Source organism: Sus scrofa, chromosome 2 (assembly GCF_000003025.6).
Source record: "Sus scrofa isolate TJ Tabasco breed Duroc chromosome 2, Sscrofa11.1, whole genome shotgun sequence".
In the NCBI taxonomy this organism is placed as follows: domain Eukaryota; kingdom Metazoa; phylum Chordata; class Mammalia; order Artiodactyla; family Suidae; genus Sus; species Sus scrofa.
In genome coordinates, this window is record NC_010444.4 from 73854628 (window position 1) to 73876228 (window position 21601).

At 48.7% G+C, this 21601-nt stretch overlaps 1 protein-coding gene and 1 pseudogene across 7 annotated transcripts in view; one reads left to right on the forward strand and one right to left on the reverse strand.

The window, feature by feature from the left end:
- KDM4B (lysine demethylase 4B) overlaps positions 1–21601 on the reverse strand; it is a 143503-nt gene that overhangs the window by 108249 nt on the left and 13653 nt on the right. For 3 of the 7 annotated variants that reach the window (XM_021084032.1, XM_021084029.1, XM_021084037.1), the window contains exon 2: positions 3836–3943. The exons of the other annotated variants lie outside the window; for them this stretch is intronic. The gene's annotated coding sequence lies outside the window, so the exon portion shown is untranslated. The remainder of the gene's footprint in view (positions 1–3835; positions 3944–21601) is intronic. 7 annotated transcript variants of the gene reach the window in all.
- On the forward strand, positions 11809–14741 carry LOC110259355 (annotated as a pseudogene).

Consider the following 21601-nt stretch of genomic DNA (forward strand, 5'->3'; position numbering starts at 1 on the left):
GAGACCACCAAAGCCTGTGGTCCTCGGCTTGGCAGACCCCAGTCTGCTGCTGCCTGGGGCTGAGTGGCCACAGAGACCGGAGGGTCTCCTGCCCTTGTGCTCTGGGGGACAAGAGCACTGACCCCAGGATAGGAGGCTGGAAGCTCGGGGGCTGAGGTCAAGGCTCAGTTCTCAGGCCAGAACCACGGCAAGGCTGCTGTCCACACAGGGCGAGGCTCATCTGTCTCCCCTGCTCCCGCGAGGAGACTGAGAGCCCCTGTTGCCAGCTTATCCCCACCCTGGGGACTCGGAGATACTGGAGGCCTGACCTCCCTGGTTACAACCTGCTCAGCACAGGGCAGCCAGGGGTGAGGAATCAGAGGGCCTGTAAGTGTGGGCTGGCCACAGTGACGTCCCCCCAAAGGGGACAGCATGGAAAGCAGGGAGGCGTGACTTTACAGTGGAGACATCTGACCAGCACAATCTCAGCAGCCAGGGGGCCCAAGGTCAACACCAGCAGTGACGAGCCAGGCTGATGGCAGGCACCCCGATACGACGGATGAGACGTCCCCTCCCGTGTGGTCCTCCTCCCAGCACCCAGCGCTCCAGTCTGACCGGGAGCAAAACACCAAATTCCCACTGGGGGAAATTCTCCAAAACCTCTGACCACTGTCCTCCTCCAACTGGCCAAGGGCCTCAGGAACAAGGAAAGTCAAGGGAACGGTCACAGCCCAGAGGAGCCTGAGGAGATGTGACAGCTGAATGGCCCGTGGGTCCTGGACGGGGGCCTGGGACAGAAGACATGGGATGAGGGGTAGGAAACACAGCAACATGAATGAAGGCGGACTCCAGTTAATGAGAGTGTAGCCATCCTGGCTCAATACTGCAACGCATGTTCCAGCCTCGTGTAAAACGTAATATTGGGAGACTGGGTGTTGGGGTCAAGGGTGTAGGGAATTCTCCCTACCAGCCTCAGTTTCTCTGTAAATCTAGAACCACTTTAAAAATGGTCTAAGCAGAAGTTCCCGTCATCGCTCAGTGGTTAACGAATCTGACTAGGAACCATGAGGTTGCGGGTTTGATCCCTGGCCTCGCTCAGTGGGTTAAAGATCCAGCGTTGCCGTGAGCTGCGGTGTAGGTCACAGATGTGGCTCGGATCCCGCGTTGCTGTGCCTCTGGCGTAGGCCAGCAGCAACAGCTCCGATTGGACCCCTAGCCTGGGAACCTCCATGTGCCGTGGGAGCGGCCCTAGAAAAAGGCAAAAAGACCAAAAAAAAAAAAAAAAAAATAGTCTAAGCAATTTTAAAAAGGCAAACAAAATGGAAGGGCCCAGGGCTGGTGCCTCTTGCTGGCCTGGCGGCAGGTCCTGGGAAAGCCAGGCACTGAGAACAGAACTCTGGGGAGGGGGCGTCCGGCTGCAGCAAGGAGACAGGCTAGTGGCACAAGGCCTCAGACCACCAGCCCGAAAAGGCGCAGTTAGACCATTTCTCCTTTAAAAAAGCACGACCTGACACTCAGATGATGTTATTCCGAGGTGCCCGCCAGGCCACAGATGCTGCCGCTCCTCCACCTCCTCCTCCGCCACGTCTGCAAAGGGCAGGCAGGTGGGCCAGGAAGAAGCAGCAGGAACAGAGAAAAAGCATCAGCTGTCCCTCCATGCTGAGGCACCAGGAACTGCTGCCAGCTGCTGGCATCTCTAAGGACCCATGGGCATGGCCCCCCCTAGCCCAGGTGGGGTCTCCTGGGTCCCTGGTCCTATCAACTCTAGGCCACCCACGGCTGACCCTGGAGGGGGTCCACTCACACTACTCCCATGGCCCAGGGGGGCCCTGGATCTGGGTCGGGGGTCCAAGAGGTGCAGAGCTGATGGGTATCCTCTGCCCAAAAAGGAAGGGAGCCCTCGCCTGTGTGTGTTACCCGACCCAGGGGGGCTCAGCACCCCACTCAGCCTGTTCTCCTCTCACCCACATACCCCAAGTGGCCCTCAAAAGGGGCCTGGCACCTCCTCCTGCCCAGCCTGGCCTGTGGGGGCTCTGTGTGACCCTCTTGAGGCAGGGAGGCCACCCAGAGCCTCTATTATCCAATCAGCATGAATATGTGGGTTTCTGAAAACTACAGACAGAGACAAAGAAATAAATACAGATGTCCTGTGTGCAGGGATCAGCTTTCTCTGTTCCAGGCTGTGTGGACTGACAGGCCAGGAGGCAGGACACACACACACACTTCCCACCCCACTCCCAGCACTGAACACATCAGCACCGAGATCGCAGCTTTTTTTTTTTGGCCATGCCTCTAGCACGCAGAAGTCCCCAGGGCAGGGATCGAACCTGCACCACAGCACTGACAACCCCAGATCCTTAACCCACTGAGCCTCCAGGGAGCTCCAATCTCAGCTTTTAAATATCCTTCCCCAAGAGAGTGGGGTGGACTGGGAGTTTGGGGTTGGTAGATGCTAACTATAGCATGTGGAGTGGATAAGCAATGAGATCCTGCTGTACACCACAGAGAACTACATCCGATCACTTGTGATGGAACATGATGGAGGATAATGTGAGGAAAAGAATACATATAACGTATATATGTATAACTGGGTCACTTTGTTGTACAGCAGAAATTGACAGAACATTGTAAATCAACTGTAATAAAAAAGGAAAAAAAGAAAAAAGAAATAAACATCCTTCCCCAAGTCCGGGAATCAGCGCTCCCCGGAGAAGGATGGGGACACCCAGGAAGGGGAGGAGCCTGGCGAAGGGGCGACTGACAACCAAGGCAAGGACAACTGGGTCAACAGGATGAGGAGTGACAGTTCCGGCCCAGAAGCCACAGGATGCCATAAACATATCCCGTCTTTCCTGGAATTCCCAACGTGGTATAAGGGAGGGGAGAAGGGACAGCTCTTTCCTACAAACAATTCTAGCTCATCAACACAGGAGTGAAGGCAACATGAGATCTGCACAGTAACCACTGCGGCAGGAAAGACCCTCTGCAGAGGATGGACTCACCAGGCAAACGTTTGAGGAGAAACAGGGTGCCTTGTCTCAAGGTCCCAGAGGGACAAAAATTGTACCCTGGCAGAGACCCCGGGGCGGCGGAACCTTAACCAAAGGGTGAAGGCTGATCCCAACCTATGAAGAGGCACAGCAGCAGCTTTGAGGACACCTCGCCCTGGGGCAACCTCCCCCAGATGCATAACCTTCTCTAGAAAATTCCCCAGCAGAGCTCGCCAAAAGTGCCAAGGTCAAGACAGACAAGAGAAACACACCCGCCCCCACCCCCAGCCCACCAGAGGAGTTCAAGCCTGCCGCCTACCTCACTGTGGGGTCCAGGATGGGGTCCTGGGGCAGAAAAGGGATGTTAAGGGGGCCGACTGGTAGGATCCTAATAAAATCTGCAGTTCTGACTCCTTCACGTTCCTTGCCTACTCTGGGTGGTGCTTCTGCAGTCTGTTAGGTGCTAAGGTGGGGGTTGGGGGAGAGGTGGCTGAAAGGTACACGGAAACTCTCTGTTCTGTCTTTGCAACATTTCCAAGCCTCTGGAATTATTTCAAAATAAAATATCAAAAGCCAAAAGCAACAACAAAACAAAGAAAACAACTGCTATCTCTGTCCTCTGAAGCTCACTGCACAGCAGGTTCGAGCTGGAAGAGGAGAGTCCGGCTGTAAAAAGATCCAAACCGATAAGAAAAGAAAAAGCAACTTGAAGCCAGTCGGCCATCCAGTTTCAGGATCCATTAAAGGCCCAACCTGCTGAACGAGTGCTTCCCGTTTGAAAGACCTGAAAAACTGACATTTTCATCAGCCCTTCCATCCTGGGAAAAAAGCCTCCTGTTGCAAATATCTCACCAAACCCTCCATACCTGCATGGACAACAAAATCCAACTGCAGAAGTCACAATGGCTCGGCCAGGGAGGTGGCAGGCACCCGGGTTGCTTGGATCCTGAATAAGAAGGCTCTGATCTCCTTACCTGGAAATGTAAGAACCACATCATTTTTCTTTAACGTCCATCCCTAAGACTAGACATAAAATAACTCAGGGTGACAAAGCTACAGTGATCAAGACACTGTGGTCCTGGCCGAAGCGGGGACAGAGAGCTCAATGGAAGACAGTGGACAGTCCGAAAAGAAACCCATACATTTAAAGTTTGTGGGTTTTTCAAAACATTCTCTGGCACCAACCATACAAGTGTTTTTTTTAGATCAGTCTCCTGAGGCAATAGAAATAAAACCCCAAATAAACAAAGGGACCTAATCAAACTCGCAAGCTTTTGCACAGCAAAGGAAGCCATACCAAAAAAAAGAAAGAAAGAAAACCTATGAAATGGGAAAAAGCAGTTGCAAACAATGCAACCAATAAGGACTTAATCTCTAAAATATACAAACAACTCATACAACTCAACACAACAACAACAAAAAAAAACAAATAAACAACCCAATTGAAAAATGGGCAGAAGACCTAAATAGACATTTCTCCAAGGAAGACATATGGATGGCCAGTAGGCACATGAAAAGATGCTCAACATGACTAATTATTAGAGAAATGCAAATCAAAACTATAATGAGGTATCTACCACCTCACACCGGTTAGAAGGCCCATCATTAATAAGTCTACAAATAACAAATGCCGGCGAGGGTGAGGAGAAAAGGGAACTCTCCCACACTGTTGGTGGGAATGTAAATTGGTACCAACATCATGGAAAATAGTATGGAGGTTCCTCAGGAAACTAAATATAGAACTACCATATGATGCAGCAATCCCACTCCCACAAGTATATGGAAGTATATCTGGACAGAGCTAGAATTCAAAAATACATGCATCCCTGGAGTTCCCACTATGGCTCAGCGGTAACAAACCCAACTAGTATCCATGAGGATGTGGGTTTGATCCCTGGCCTCATTCAGTGGGTTAAGGATCTGACATTACCATGATCCAAACTATGGTGCTGGCTCAGATGCTGTGTGGCTGTGGCATAGGCCAGCAGCTGCAGCCCTGATTCAACCCTAGCCCGGGAACTTCCATACACCACAAGTGTGGCCCTAAAAAAGCAAAAAAAAAAAAAAAAAAAAAAAAAAAAAAAGATATACGCACCCCTATGTTCACTGTCACAATAGCCCAGACATGGAAACAACCTCAACATCTATGGAAAGATGAATGGATACAGAAGATGTGGTATCTATACACAATGGAATACTACTCGGCCATAAAAAAGAATGAAATATTATGCCATCTACAGCAACACAGATGTAACTAGAGATTATCATACTAAGTGAAGTAAGTCAGAAAAAGGACAAATACTGTATGATATCACTTATATGTGGAATCTAAAATACGGTACAAATGAACTGATCTACAAAACAGAAACAGACTCACAGACATAGAGAACAGATCTGTGGTTGCCAAGGGGGGAGAAGGGAGGGAGTGGGATGGACTGGGAGTTTGTGGTTGGTAGATGCGAAGTATTACATTTAGAATGGATAAAGAATGAGGTCCTACTGTACAGCACAGGGAACCATATCCAATCTCCTAGATAGACCATGATGGAAGATAATATGAAAAAAAAAAGAAGTATATATATATATGTGTGTGTATGACTAAGTCACTCTGCTAAACAGCAGAAACTGGCACATATTGTAAATCAACAACACTTTAATTTAAAAAATGACCTTGGGAGTTCCCACTGTGGCACAACAGGATTGATGGTGTCTTAGGAGCACTGGGACAATGGTTAGACCTCCAGCCCAGCACAGTGAGTTAAGGAACATAACTACAGCTTGGATCTGATCCCTAGCCCAGGAACTCCCTATCAGAAGTGGGAGGAGAAAAAAAAATAATGAAAAATTAAAAATGATCTTACAGTATCAGTCAATAAATAAAGTTATTTGGTTTTCAACGAGGTCGCCGACACTGTTCAATGGGTAAAGAACAGTCTTTTCACCAACTGTGCTGGGAAAACTGGCTGTCCACATGCAAAAGAATGAGGCCAGACCCCTACCTCACACCACAGATAGACATTAACTCAAAACTGACTCATAGATCTAAACGTTAGAGCTAAAACTCTAAAACTCTTAGAAGAAAACACCTGAATTAATCTTTGCAACCTGGGATTAGCAATGGTTTCTAGATACGACACCAAAAGCACAAACAACAAAACAGGAAAAATAGATAAAGTGACTTTGTGCTTTAAAGGACATAATGAAGAAAGTGAAGACAACCCACAGGACAGGTGAAGATATTTGCACAGGGAATTATATCCAGAATACATAAAGAATTCTTACAGTTCAACAACAAAGACAAATAACCTAATTCACAAATGGGGAAAGGATCTGAATGGACATTTCCCTGAAGGAGATATACAAGTGGCCAACAAGCACCTGAGAAGATGCTCAAGGTTACAGCGGCAGAGAGAAGCTAAACCCCAGCAAGGGGTTTAGGGTGGCAGAGCCTCACAAACAGTTCTGGTGATCACGCTTCCCATGGCATGACCTCCTCCATTCTCTGGAGGCCACAGTGGGGCTGTGGGGACCAGCACAGGCCCCAGCCCAGCCGTGTGACCTGGGGCAAGTTCCTAATCTGTGCCTCGGTGTCCTTATCTGTGAAGTGGAGGTTACCATACCCGGCCATGGCCAGAAGCATCCCCAGGAGACCCTGGCATACAGTAAAGCAGCTGTCGTGGGCCTTGTCATCTAAGAGCCTCGCATGGGCAAGGAAGGCAAACCTGATGGCCGGCTCCCAGTGGCCACCCAGGACTTCTTCCAAGGTAATGTGGCCAACATCTTCTCTTTTTTAAAAAGCACCTGCCCCCTTCCAGACACACGGCCCACCCATCCACCCTGACTCTTCCGCAGGATCTGCCTCTGCAGGGTCCGGAGCACGAAAGGCTGGCAGCAGGGGTGGGCTAAAGAAACAGGCTTCCCAGAGAGCCCCGGGACCAGAAGGTTCCAGCTGGATCTAGAGAACCTGAGACGCCTGGAAGCAATCTGCCAAGTTCCACAGGGCACATGGCACACACTTAGCACATTACAAAAGAAGGTGAGTGCATGTGTTTGTCTTGGAGGGTGACTTTCTCCAGGACTGGGGGACCGTAGATCAGGGAGAGGGGGAGATGAGGGTGGCATCTCAAAGCACAGGGTAAGGGCGAATTTAATCAGCGGGGCTGGGACAGGTGGGTCACCATTTAGGAAAGGGTCAAGTCAGGTCCATTCACCTGACTATTTGCCACTATTCGCCACAAGGAACCCTGAGCTCTGGCAGGAAACATGTAGGAAACTTCATAGAGGCAATGGCTTTCCGACTATGGCTCAACCCCCAGAGGCAATAAAAGGAATGATAAATAAATCTGACTATATCCAAAGATTTTTCAACACCAAAAAAAAGTCAAAATGCACAGGGAAACTGAGAGGAAATACTTGTAATGCATGCTACAAAGGGCTCTTTTTCCTAAGACACATAAAAGCTTTAAAAATTAGAAGCGGAAAGGTCAAAAATCCAACCAAAAAGTGGGCAAAAACCATAAACGGACTATTCACAGGAAAGATCTAAAACTGGCTTGTGACACATTAAATGATGCTCAGCTTCACTCCTAATTTCAGACATGCCACCTGAAACTACACTGAGACCCCAGTGCTCACCGCTCAGATCCGCATGTTTTAAATAAAACAGCATGCCCTGCTGGTGAGGCTGCGGGGACCAGGCCCTTTTGGTGCTGCTGTGAGTAAAGTGATTCCACCTCCTGGGAGGGAACATGGCAGAAGCTAAAAGAACACATTTGCACTTATCTTTCAACCCAGCGATCCCACTTCTAATAACTGAGCCTGAAGATACTCTTCCAAGAATACCTCTACGCTAGGGTATTCACGGCAGCAGTGTCTTTACCAGTTAAGAGACAAGCCCAAGCCCCATTCAGGGGTGAGGCTAGGTTAACTGTGCTGCGCCCCCCCGTGGACACCATGCAGCTGTGCAGGAGAGCACACATCTCTATGGCCAGATAAAGCAGTTTCCAGGTTACGCTACACAGTGAAAGGAGCAAAGTGCAAGAGTGATCCCCACTACGTCACTTTCCCGTAACAAAGCTGGGGATATAAGACAGTACACACGTCTGTGGAAACACCTTAAATGTCTATCAATAGATGAATGGATCAAGAAGACTGGTACACACATACAATGGAATACTACTTGGCCATAAAAAAGAACAAAATAATGACATTTGCAACAACATGGATACAACGAGAGATTATCATATGAGGTGAAGTAAATCAGAAAGAAAGAGACAGACAGGAGTTCCCGTCGTGGCGCAGTGGTTAACGAATCCGACTAGGAACCATGAGGTTGCGGGTTCGGTCCCTGCCCTTGCTCAGTGGGTTAACGATCTGGCGTTGCCGTGAGCTGTGGTGTAGGTTGCAGATGCGGCTCGGATCCCACGTTGCTGTGGCTCTGGCGTAGGCCAGTGGCTGCAGCTCCGATTTGACCCCTAGCCTGGGAACCTCCATATGCCGCGGGAGCGGCCCAAAGAAATAGCAAAAAGACAAAAAAAAAAAAAAAAAAAAAAAAGAAAGAAAGAAAGAAAGAAAGTGTTAGGCTTCTGAAAGGGGATTTGATCAAGGGTGTCCCAAAGAAGGTTGTTAGAACGGGAAAAAAAAAAAAAAAAAAAAAAGAAAGAAAGAAAGAGACAGACAAATACCATATGATATCACTTATGTGTGGAATTGAAAATGTGGCACAAATGAACCTATCTATAGAATAGACTCATAGACACAGAGAACAGATTTGCAGTTGCCAAGGGGGAAGAGACAGGGGAGGGGTGGACTGGGTGTTTGGGATTAGTGGATGCAAACTACTGGATACAGGATGGATAAACAAGAGCCTCCTGTACAGCACAGGGAACTATGTTCAATAGCCTATAATAAACCATAATGGAAAAAGAACATGAAAAAGATTGTATATATATGTCTAACTGGATTACTTTGCTGTATGCAGAAAGTAACACAACACTGTAAATCAATTATACTTCAATGAAAAATAAATCTAAAAATAAAAAGTCGAGGATGGACTGGAAGTTTGGGCCAGAAATGTTTTAAAATTGGGTTGAGATGACCACTGTATAACTATAAACATAGTAAAATTCAAAAAAAAAAAGAAGTAAAAAAAATAAAAGGAAATACACATGTCCGCTCCTCTGAGACAGAAACTAACAAGATCGTTCCCTGCAAGAGGGAGGGTAGGGTGGGGTGATGACACTTCTCTCCAGACACCTTTCTGCACTCTCCACCCTGGAACAGAGCCATGTGGTTGTCCCACATTCGGAAGGAAGGAGGGAATGAATGAAATCTACGAGAGTTGAGGGGGAAGGGAAACCCACAATGAAATACAAACAGAAACAAACCAAACCATATTTCAAGTATATGCCTTTGAGATAAAGATGAAACAAACACTAATATACTCCAGAGGCTTCTTAGACGGTGGGTACACAGGGTTCTCAACACAGAGCAGGAGTCACAGAAAAGGAAAGGGGACGGCGGCAAGCAGACCGAGTGAGGGGCTGGAGGTGGAGGTATGAGTGCGAACGCATGGGCACTAGTGTGTACATGTGGACAGGAATGGATGTGGGTGTCTGTGTGTCATCTGTACACACAGACACAGGAATGTATGCACATGTGGATTTATTTACACACCTCCTTCCCAGAAGGGAGGACCCAGAAGCAAAGACACCCCCCAACCCCCGGCAATGAGCACACCGAACATTCAGAACTTGGTTTCTAAATGCGCTGCCCACAAGAACCAGGGGCTCCTTGCAGATGCGGTCAAGCCCAGAGCTGGGGTGGGAGAGTACAGGACGGGCCTGGAGCACCTCACTCTACCCAAAGGTAGGGAAGCACCCAGAGGCTGGCGGGGACAGGCCAGAAGGACATAAGGAACCTCTGGATAAACCTGGGACCAATGGGCTAAAAACAATAAGAGCAATGGATTATACAATCTGCCAAAGCAGGTAAGGATGTGTGTATCCTCACTGATATAAACAAACAAGAAACAAACAGCTGTTTCTTCCTCAGAATAGAAAGGCAACCAGTACCTGCAGAAGGAATGGTGGGATTAGGCAAACCCCGCTGGACACGGATCCATCGACAATGGCTGCTCCAACAAACAGCTGGAATAGCAACAGGGTGCCGACGTGGTCTCTGAGGACCTCCGCCCAGAATCTTAGCAGTTACAAATGGTACCACGGTAACTTCAGGGTGGAGAAGCCTGGCAGACACCCCCTGAACCAAGGGGGCTAGGCGGGCGTCACCAGAATCGGGCTCCAGGTGCAATACACCGGGAAGGACCTGAGATCGCTTCTGGGGGGTTCCTGCCCGACATGTGAGGACCAGCAGCCAAACCCACACTGTGCAACATTGCACACGAAGGTGGGTCTCTCTCTTCCAGTGTCCAGGCCATGCGCTCCAAGGGCAGATCAGGAACTGACCCAGATTAACAGACACGAAAGCAACATGAGGACTTAGCACCAGCTGTGAGCCTGGGTTTTCCTCTGAGAATTTTGGGAATTAACTTCCTGATTGTGATAATTTGATAAGAAAACCCCTTGCTCAGAAGAGACGACCACTGAAGATTTTAGAGGTGAGGGGGGCACCCCTTTGGAACAGGTCAGGAAAACACGTGCAGAGAAAAGGGGAATAAAGCAAGTCGAGTGGAAAGTTAACCGGGGAACCGAGTGAGAAGGTGCTTAGGAATCCTTGGCGCCACTCTGGCAACTTTCCTGTGAAGCCAAAATTACATCTTTTTAAGGCCACACCCACGGCATATGAAGGTTCCCAGGCTAGGGGTCCAGTCGGAGCTGTAGCTGCCAACCTATGCCACAGCCACAGCAACATCAGATCTGAGCTATACCTGCAACCTACACCACAGCTCACGGCAACACCAGATCCCTAACCCACTGAGCAAGGCCAGGGATCAAACCTGTGTCCTCATGGATACTAGTCAGATTGGTTTCCACTGAGCCATAACAGGAACTCCCAAAAATTTTTATTTAAAAAGAAAGAGAGGGGCAAATACCATATGCTATCACTTATATCTGGAGTCTAATATACGGCACAAATGAACCTTTCCACAGAAAAGAAAATCATCGACATGGAGGACAGACTTGTGGTTGCCAAGGGGGAAGAGGAGGGAGTGGGATGGAGGGGGAATTTGGGGTTAACAGATGCAAGCTATTGCCTTTGGAATGGATAAGGCAATGAGATCCTGCTGTATAGCACTGGGAAGTATATCAAGTCACTTATGATGGAGCATGATAATGCAAGAAAAAAGAAAGCATACATGTATGTGTAACTGGGTCACCTTGCTGTACAGTAGAAAATTGACAGAACACTGTAAACCAGCTATAATAGAAAAAATTAAAATCATTATTAAAAAATAAAATTTTAAAAATTGCCAAAAAAATAAAAAGAAAGGGAGTTCCCGTCATGGCGCAGCGGAAACAAATCCGACTAGGAACCATGAGGTTGCGGGTTTGATCCCTGGCCTCACTCGGTGGGTTAAGGATCCAGCGTCGCCATGAGCTGTGGTGTAGGTCACAGACGTGGCTCAGATCTGATGTCGCTGCAGTATAGGCCGGTAGCTATGGCTCCAATTGGACCCCTAGCCTGGGAACCTCCATATGCCGCGAGTGCAGGCTTAAAAAGCAAAAAGCAAAAAATAAATAAATAAATAAGAAAAGAAAAAAAAAAAAGAAAAAAGAAAAAGAGGAATGTCCCTGGTGACTCGGTGGGTTAAGGTTCTGGCACTGTCACTGCTGTGGCGCAGGTTCCATCCCTGGCCCCGGAACTTCCGCATGCCATAGATGCAGCCCAAAAAAGAAAAAGAAAAAGAAAAAGGAAGCACTTGGATTACAAAGATAAAAATAAAAGGAAGCCCGTGGGCGAAAGGCCAGGGAGCCAGGAGGCTGCCAGCACCTGCTTTCGGAGCACCATGGACAAGAACAGAGCCTGCCAGCCCACCTATGTCTTGACTAGGCTTGGAGGGTCAGGGAAGCAGCCTAGGCAAAGTCCACCTGTCCCCCTGGCCCGCAGCCCGGGCAAGGAGTTGCCACCACGCAGAGAGGGGCAGATGCCAACGCCCTGGGAGGGGCACCCCAGCAGGCTCCCCACCCAGCCAGAAGGCCGGTCTTGGCAGACGCTCAAAACACCAGTCCATTCTTTACTCGTGTGTATAGGTCTTGGATGTTCCATGACTAACCCTTTAAAACCATAATCATTAACAAAATAATCTTCCTATTCCTCTACGAATGTGCCTCGTAATTAATTGTGGGCGTTTGGGTAGGCGCCGGGTGGGGCCAGGCGATGCTCGTGTATACACGTTCTGAGCCCAGAGAGGACCCTGCCCCTCACCCACCGCCCTGGGGACACTGGACAGGTTCACCAGCCCTGAGCAGCATCCTCCTTCTAGAGCTCGCCTGGGGCATCCCTCAGAGTTAGCACAAGGACCAGGGATGACCAGTACGATAAAAAGGCCAATGATGGGGGGCACAGGTAACCCGTGTGTGAGCCCAGCTCTAAACACCCAGCATGTCCCATCAGCCCTAAAGCCCTAGGAAGCAGGTACTGTTCTCATGGCCCATTTCACAGACGGGCAAGTTGAGGCACAGAGCAGGGATCACATACCTAGCGACAGGGAAGCCCAGCTCAAGATCAGTGGCCTAACCACTAGCTTCACCAGCCTGTGCATACCAGCAAGGAGCCACACGGAAAACACACATCTCTCTGTCTCCGCCCGGTGCTTCCAGCCATAAAAGCGCAGAGAGGGAAGAAGCAGGCCAAAGTCTGGACGATCTTAGGGAAGGGAAGACCTCTCTGGGCAGGTCACAAGACCAGGTGCTTTAAAGGAAATGACAAATCTGACAATAAACTTTAAAATATTCTATGTCACAGCACATCCAAAAATAAAGCTGAAAGATAAATGAGAAACTGAGAAAGAGATGTAACACAACAAAAGATGCTAATAGCCCTATATAGAAAGGGTTATTATAAAGCACTGGTTCTCAACCAGAGGGGACACTTGGCGATGTCTGGGGATATCTGTGGTTGTCACGACTGGGGGAGGGAAGGGGCTCCTCACATCGAGGGGGCGGGGGTGGGGTGGCCTCGCCCAGAAGGATCCAGCTCAGAGATATCAACAGTGCTCAGGTCAAGGAACCCTGTTAGAGTCTTCTCTTCTCCGCCACCCCATCTGCGGATGAATTACCTCCTCGCCATGTCCTCTCCATGTCTTCTCACAAGACCCTGAGGCTCAAGCGATGCCTGGCCAAGAAACAAAAGCAAGATCATCCCAGCCCCCAATGGATTTGAATAATACCGGTAATAAAATCAGGTACACCGCGAAAAGAAGACATTGGAGAAAAACCACACTGGGTCTATAAGGAGCGATCGGCACGCGAGGTGGCGCAGATACTGATGCTGTGCGGCGGTCGCCTGCATCCTACCATATCACTCTGAAAACAGCACAGCCACAGTCTGATGTGTCAGGAAATGGGTCCTCTTTGTGTTGGTGTTTCTGCATAGTGCTTGCCTCAGTAATAAAAATGTAAAGGCTTCTTGTTGAGGGGGAAAAAAAAAAGGAACCCTGTTATAAGTCAAGAAAAAAACCACACACCCCAGTTCAACACATGGATGATAGCTATGAAATAGCCATTCGAAAACGTAGTGACTAGGGGGTGACAGATGAGGAGGGACAAAAGCTGGGGCTGCTGCCGGTGTGATGGCAGAGACATCCATTCAGACCACCTTTCTGTGGACCACTGAGCAACACCCTCAAAATAAAAAAGAAGCCCACATTCCGAGCAACCGCATTCGCACAAGTCCACCTCAAGGAGAGCACCAGGATGCTTGTGGCAATGTTGCTGAAAGAGAAAAAACACAGATAATCTAAGTGCATGTTAAGAGGAGAACATAGAGTTCCCGATGTAGCGCAAGGCCATGGGCAGTGCCTCGGCAGCACCAGGACACAGGTCTGATCCTGGCCCAGCCCAGCAGGTTAAAGGATCCGGCATTGCCAAGACGTAGGTCGCAACTGTGGCTCAGATCTAATCCCTGGCCCAGGAACTCCATATGCTGCGGGGCAGCCAGAAAAGTAAAAAAGAACGGAACGAAGCACCAGCACTGGCTACAGCACAGATCCTCTCTGAGAACACGATGCTCAGGGAGAGAAGCCAGACACAAAAGGCCACACAGCGTGTGATTCCATTTATATAAAACATCCAGAACAGGCAGATCCACAGAGACAAAGAGTGGATTCTTGGCTGTCCAGGGCTGGGAAATGGGAGTGACTATTTAACAGGTATGGAGTTTCCTTCTGGAATTCGATGGTGGTGACCCCTGTAAATACACTCATAACACTGAACTGTGCACTTCAGAAGGGTGACTTGCTAGAAGCTCCCATGTGGTGCATGCAGCAGGTTAAGGATCCAGGGCTGCTGCAACTGTGGCACAGGTTCAATCCCTAGCCCGGGAACTTCCACATGCCACAGGAGTGGCCACAAAAAAAACCCAATAAATTTAAAAAAGAAAAGGGTGACTTGTATGGTATGTGAGTTATACATAATAAGGCTGCTACTGGAGTTCCTGCTGTGAACAGGACAGACGGCACCTCTGCACCATCAGGACGCAGGTTTGATCCCTGGCCTGCCTGGCACAGCAGATTAAAGGATCCTGCGTTGCCACAGCTGTGACATAGGTCTCAACTGTGGCTCAGATCTGATCCCTGGCCTGAGAACTCCATATGCCATGCAGCGGCCAAGAAAGAAAAAAAAAGAAAGCTGCCACTAAAAAAAAAAAAAAAAAAAAAAAAAAAAAAAAAAAAAAAAAAGCCAGAAAATAAAGCAAGAGCAGCTCCCAAAGTTCTGATCAAAATTTCAATGCTGGGAGTTCCCTGGTGGTCTAGCGGACAGGACTCAGCACTTCGATGCTACAGCCTGGGGTTCAGTCTCTAGTCTAGAAACTGAGATCCCACAACAAGCCACTGCACGTCACCACCAAAAACAGAGAGAGGGAATGATTAAAATTGTAAGGTGGGAAAAGGAAAAAAAAAAAAAAAAGCCTCCATGCTGCTTTGAAGTTTCAACTAAATGTACCCGGAACACTGTGGCTGCCCACGCTGTCGGTGACCAGAGGCGCCCACTCTGTCTGCCCCTAACTCCCTGCCTGGTGCCATCCTGACCACTATCCCTCAGGCTGCCCACCTAGGCTCCCACAGAAAGACCCACGGTAAACAACCAAGTCACAGCATCAACTGTCCCGCTGGCCTTCCGCACTGATCCGAGGCTGACCTGGGACTTCTTTGCACCCAGGACTCCTTGAGGCCCGAAGATCTGCCTCCAAGGGGGCATGACACACTGACCCAGATTTGGAATCCTGAGGCAGGATCAGGGCCTCAAGCCAGTCAGCTTAGATAGGGCAAGGGAGAAGAAAAGAGGCCAAAACCACCAAGAGAGGGATGACACAGGAGGCAGGGCCTTCCCAAGCCTGATCCGGGAAAGGCAGAGCTTCACAAATACTTTTGGTTATTATGGGTCCTTTGAAACCTTCATTTCACAGAATGTGAAGAGGAAGAAACAAAAGAAGGGCACCATTCAGGCAAACAGATGCATCAGCATCCTTGAAAAACCCAAGCCACCTAAGCCACTTAATGAATCAAAGGAGTTTAATCCTGATTAATCACCATTCAAATGGAATCCATATAGACTTGCTTCAAATAATGCTAGGAATCAAAAGTAGATTCTGATAAGTTAAGATGTATATAAGACCTAGAGCAACCACTAAGAATAGACTTCCAAAAATATAATGAAAAAAAATCATTAAAGGAACTTTTTTTTTGGTCTTTTTAGGGTTGCACCCACAGCATATGGAGGTTCCCAGGCCAGGGGTCGAATCAAAGCTGTAGCTACTGGCCTACATCACAGCCACAGCAACGCAGGATCCAAGCAGCATCTGCCACCTACACCACAGCTCACGGCAATGCCGGATCCCTAATCCACTAAGCGAAGCCAGGGATCGAACCTGCATCTTCATGAATACTAGTTGGGTTCTTAACCACTGAGCCATGACAGGAACTGCCCATTAAAGGAACTTACACATTACACTAGAAAATATTCACTTACTGCAAAAGAAAGCAAGCACTAGAGGAGGACGAGGGGAGCAAAAGACGTCGGATGAAATAAAGGAAAATGGCAGACATGAATCCAACTATATCAATAATGAGTTAATTGTGAATAGATTAAACAATCCAATCAGAAGACACAGATTATCTGAAGAGTTCCCTGATGGTCTAAGGGTTAGAACTCAGTGCTTTCACCCCTGTGGCCCAGGTTCAATTCCTGGCCTAGCAACCGAGATCCCATATCACATCACTGCATGCCAAAGCCAAAGCCAAAAGAAAAAAAAGACAGGTTACCAGACTGGAGGAAGAAAAAAGATTCTACTGTATGCGGTCCACTCTTAAGATTCAAAAATGTAAGTAGGCTGAAAATAAAAGGGTAGAAAATAAAAGCATGGGAAAGGGTATAACGTGCAAGAAGCAACCATAAGAAAGCAGGAGTGGCTATACTAATATCACACCAAATACACTTTAAAATAAAAGTGCCCACTGTGGCACAGCTAGGATCAGCGGCATCTCTGCAGCACAAGGATGCAGGTTTGCCCCAGCCCAGCACAGAAGGTTAAAGGATCTGGGCTTGCTGTGGTGTAGATCGCAGCTGTGCCTCAGATCTGACTCCTGGCCCAGGAACACCACATGCTGTGGGACAATCAAAAAAGAAAAAAAATTAAATAAAAAGTTTTTTTAATAAAATAAAAGTGTTAGTAGAGATAAAGATGGTGCCTTTTTTTTTTTTTTTTTTTTTTTTTTTTGCTTTTTAGGGCCACACCTGTGGCCTATGGAAGGAACTATTTGAGCTAGGGCTCAAATTGGAGCTGCAGCTGCCAGCCTACACCACAGCCACAGCAATGCCAGATCCAAGCCGAGTCTGTGACCTACACCACAGCTCAAGGCAACACTGGATCCTTAACCCACTGAGCAAGGCCAGGGATCAAACCTGAGTCCTCATGGATACTGGTCAGGTTCGTTACTGCTGAGTCACAACGGGAACTCCAAAGACGGCCATTTTATACTGACAAAAGGGCCGATCCATCAGGAAGATATAGCAACTATAAACTTATATGTACCTAATAACAGAGCCCAAAATACATGAAGCACAAACTGCCAGAAATGAAGAGGAAAATAAACAATTCAACAATAGTTGGAGGCAGCAAGGTCCCACTTTCAGTAATGGATAGAACAAGGCAGAAGATCAACAAAAAAACAGAAGACTTGAACAACACTACAAGGCAACAGACATCTATAGATAAACCCATCTAATGGCAGCAAAACACCCTTTCTGCTCAATGCACATAGAACACTCTCCAGGATAGACCACATATTAAGCTATAAAACAAGCTTCAGGAATTCCCGTCTGGCGCAGTGGTTAACGAATCCGACTAGGAACCATGAGGTTGCGGGTTCAATCCCTGCCCTTGCTCAGTGGGTTGACAATCCAGCGTTGCCGTGAGCTGTGGTGTAGGTTGCAGAAGCGGCTCGGATCCCACATTGCTGTGGCTCTGGCATAGGCCAGTGGCTACAGCTCCAATTCGACCCCTAGCCTGGGAACCTCCATATGCCGCAGGAGAGGCCCAAAGAAATAGCAAAAAGACCAATAAATAAATAAATAATTAAAAAATAAAACAAGCTCAGGAGTTCCCTGGTGACACAGCAGGTTAAGGATCTGGCATTGTCACTGCTGTGGCTTGGGTTGATGTTGTGGTGCAAGTTTGATCCCTGGCCCAGGAACTTTCACGTGCCGGAGACAACGGCCAAAAATAATAATAATAATAAAAATTTTTAAAAAGCAATATGGGGGATATTTCATCATGGGCAAAAGGGCAAATTGCCATATAGGTTGATGGTTTGGGGCTGAGTGATGAATACATAAGGTTCTTTATCCTATTCTGTCCACCTGTGTATATGTTTGAATTTTCCCTAATAAAAGGTTTAAAAAAGAAAACAAAGGGAACCAGCACAACGACAGTCACTAACAAGTGCCTTCCCCATCTAAATTTACAAATATCCTTCAGAAAGTTCCATCACCAGGACCGCATGCTATCTCGTTTGATATCCTCCCTGAAACAAAGGCCAGAGAGGAGACCACGGCTGCTCCAGAGTTTTCATAACACAGATCATAAAAAGACACAGGACTGTGCAAACCCCACTTTGAAGAATGACAGTATTAAAAACAGCATTTGATGGAGTTCCCACTGTGACTCAGAGGAAACAAATCCAACTAGTATCCTTGAGGATGCAGGTTTGATCCCTGGCCTCACTCAGTGGGTTAAGAATCCAGCATTGCCAAGAGCTGCAGTGTAGGTGGCAGATACGGCTCAGATGCTACATTGCTGTGGCTGTGGCGCAGGCCAGAAGCTGTAGCTCTGATTGGACCCCTAGCCCGGGAATTTCCATATGCCTCGGGTGCAGACCTAAAAAGCCGAAACAAACAAAAACATCACCAGCATTTGAGATCTGCCTGGCAGGCATGATCTCCACACTGTGCCCTGCCTGGCACCAGGATCCCAGGCTTCCACACAGAACCCTACTTCCTCCTTCAGCCAAAGAAACGACTCTCACCAGGACTGACCTGCCCCCAGCCCTCTTCCCAGTGCGGAAACCCCAAGCTGCTCATAGAGAGGGGATCTGCACAAATCCTCGGGGGCCCTGGGCTCTGCAAGAGGTTCCCCACTTCAAAGTCCTGTTTCTGGGTGGAAATGGTCTGCTCCATCATAGGGATCTCAATTCATTCCAAACAAGAGGATTAAAAATGGAGAACAATAAAGGACAGGAAGACTGGCTGACCCAACCAGCGGGACATGGTCCCTCCTCAGGCACCCGAACCACAACATGACCATTCACAGGGAACTGTGCCCTTGTTCCAGGCATATGAACTCACTTCCACTCACAGCAATCTTCTCAGTTAGCCTGTGTCACCTTATCACAGCTCAAGAGGAGGTGGCCCAGAGAGGTTAAGTGACTTGCCCAAGGTCACACAGTTGGAGAGGAATGATGAAGCTGGGGTTTGAAACCCCCTGTTCCAACCTGGGAGTCAGGTTCCTATCTCCCTCCCATCCAATCCACTTGTGAGGCCCAGCAGGTCTGCCTCCAAAATCCACCCCAAGTCTGGTCGTCCTCGGGCCCAGCCCAGACCACCTTCTGAGCCACTGTCATGGCTCAACTGATGCCCGCTGGTGTCCTCTCCCTGTTTTCCCTCCCAACAGCCTTCACAGGAGTCCTTTAAAACACATAAGTCTCAGATACCATCACTGCCTCCCAAGGCTTCTGCCTTTAATGGGGTCCAGTGCCTCACTGTGGCCCAAGTGGCAGAGTCACTCAGTCTGGCCTCTGTGAACCTCTGCTCTCCTCCTAGCTCATCATGCTCCAGCCACACTGGTTGTCTTCTGATCCTCAAACAGGACAAGCTCATTTCTGCCCCAGGACCTTTGCACATACTCTTTGTTCGTCCCTGTGAAGCTTCTTATCCCAGAGCTGCTTGGTTCAGCACATCATTCAGACCTTTGCCCAAACGTCACCTGGGAGAGGCCTTCACTGTCTATCCCGTGAAGGGAGCACCACTCCCCAGGTTCTGCCATCAGATCCATCTCTGATCGTCCCACAGAGGCCATCACTACCTCCCCCTGCTGGCCTCCCCTGAGAGAGCCGCAAGGGGGTGAGCTTCAGGGTGTGACGTCAGCAGTGAGGGGACACCAGCCAGGTGTTCTCTACCCCAGGCAAGGGCCATGGGGCTGCTCTGTGCCCAGGGAGGAGATCTTAAATGCAGATTCCTCTGAGGCAAAGAGCCAACGGTTCCAGCGGTTTCCTGAGAAACCCACTCATGCCAGGCCATCTCCACAGCCCTGATTTGAGTTTGCAGGCTGCACCCCAAGCCCAGCAAGGCTCAGGTGAAACCACAGGCCAGGGAGATGAAGGTTCTCAGCCAACACTACAGGCAGAGGAAGGGGAGTGCGGGGTTGAGTCTTTCACCCCTGCCCAGTGTGTGGGGTGGGGTCAGGACACTCAGCAACCCCCACGCTCTTGCCCTTGACCATCCTGACCACACTGAGGTCCCAGCCTCCCAGACGCCCAGCCTGTGTGACAGGACTAGGGCCTGTCGGTCCCAGGGCCACATCGCCAGTCCCACATGGGGGTCGTTGCCTCCACAACTACCCCATCAGCCTCCCAGGGTCAGGAGAATGTCCTGTCACCCCCAAGCCAACCACTGAACCCCAGGAACATACAGAGACCCTCACAAATTCCACAATGGACACACACACTCATCAGATGCTCCCTAGAGACTACACTGTCTTGGTTTGGCATCGCTGTAACTGCTGATTTTTATGCCAGGAAGAGAAATTATTTTTTTTACAATATCTCTCTAGGACGTCTGTTAGGAAAACTGTTGATGCAGCTTAGCCAATTCAAAGTTTTCAGGCCTTCTTTTGTTTTTTGTTTGTTTGTTTTTGGCCACATTGTAAGTTCCCAGGCCAAGGGTCAAACCTGCACCACAACAGTGACCCGAACCACAGTAGTGACAACACCAGATCCTTAACCCACTGAGCCTACAGGGAACTCCTTCTGGTCTTCTTTTGGCTGAAGGCCAAATTAATGTACACGAAGAGACCTGGAGCCTCAGGAGCAAGTGCTGGAACCCAAGGCAGCAGCTCTCGGTCCCCCTGTGTCTCAGCAGCTACACCAAGGATACCAAACCCAGTCCTTCTTCCCAGAGATCTACAAACTCCACTCTACAAAGTCCTACCAGGGCCCTAGCGAGAGCCTGGGGCACTGCTCACCCCAGAACCACAGTCCTTACGCAGGTGGCTCCCAGAAAAACCCAAGTTGCAGGAGGAGGACCCCAGACGAGGCATGTGGAACAGGCTACAGGGCTCTCAGTTCTGGATTGGCTGCTTCCAATTCAGTTGCCGCCAGGAACACCACCCTGGCTGCCTGGCCCCTAGAACCCCAGCCAAACCCTTCAACACACCCATTTAAAATAAAGACACCCCAGGAAAAGAACAGCTTCTTTTCTTTTTTTTTTTTGCTTTTTTTTTTTTTTTTTTTTTTGCTTTTTAGGGCCACACCCACGACATATGGAGATTCCCAGACAAGGAGTCGAATCAGATCTGTAGCTGCCGCCTACACCACAGCCACAGCAATGCGGGATCTGAGCCGAGTCTGCAACCTACACCACAGCTCACAGCAACGACAGATCCTTAACCCACTGAGCAGGGCCAAGGATCAAACCTGCCACCTCATGGTTCCTAGGTGGATTCGTTTCCACTGTGCCACGACAGGAACTCTGATTTTGCTGATTTTCAAAGTGCCTTCTCATAACTTCAATTGCTCCTAAACTTCCTTCCCGGCACTAACGTGGAACAGCAGCATAAAAACCATGGGCTATTCTGGAATGGAAAGTGATTTAGAAACTTCTCTTGCAACACCTTGACTCCCAGTCAAGGAAAGATGGAGGCGCAGAGAAAAATCGCTGCTGTGATCTCTGAACACT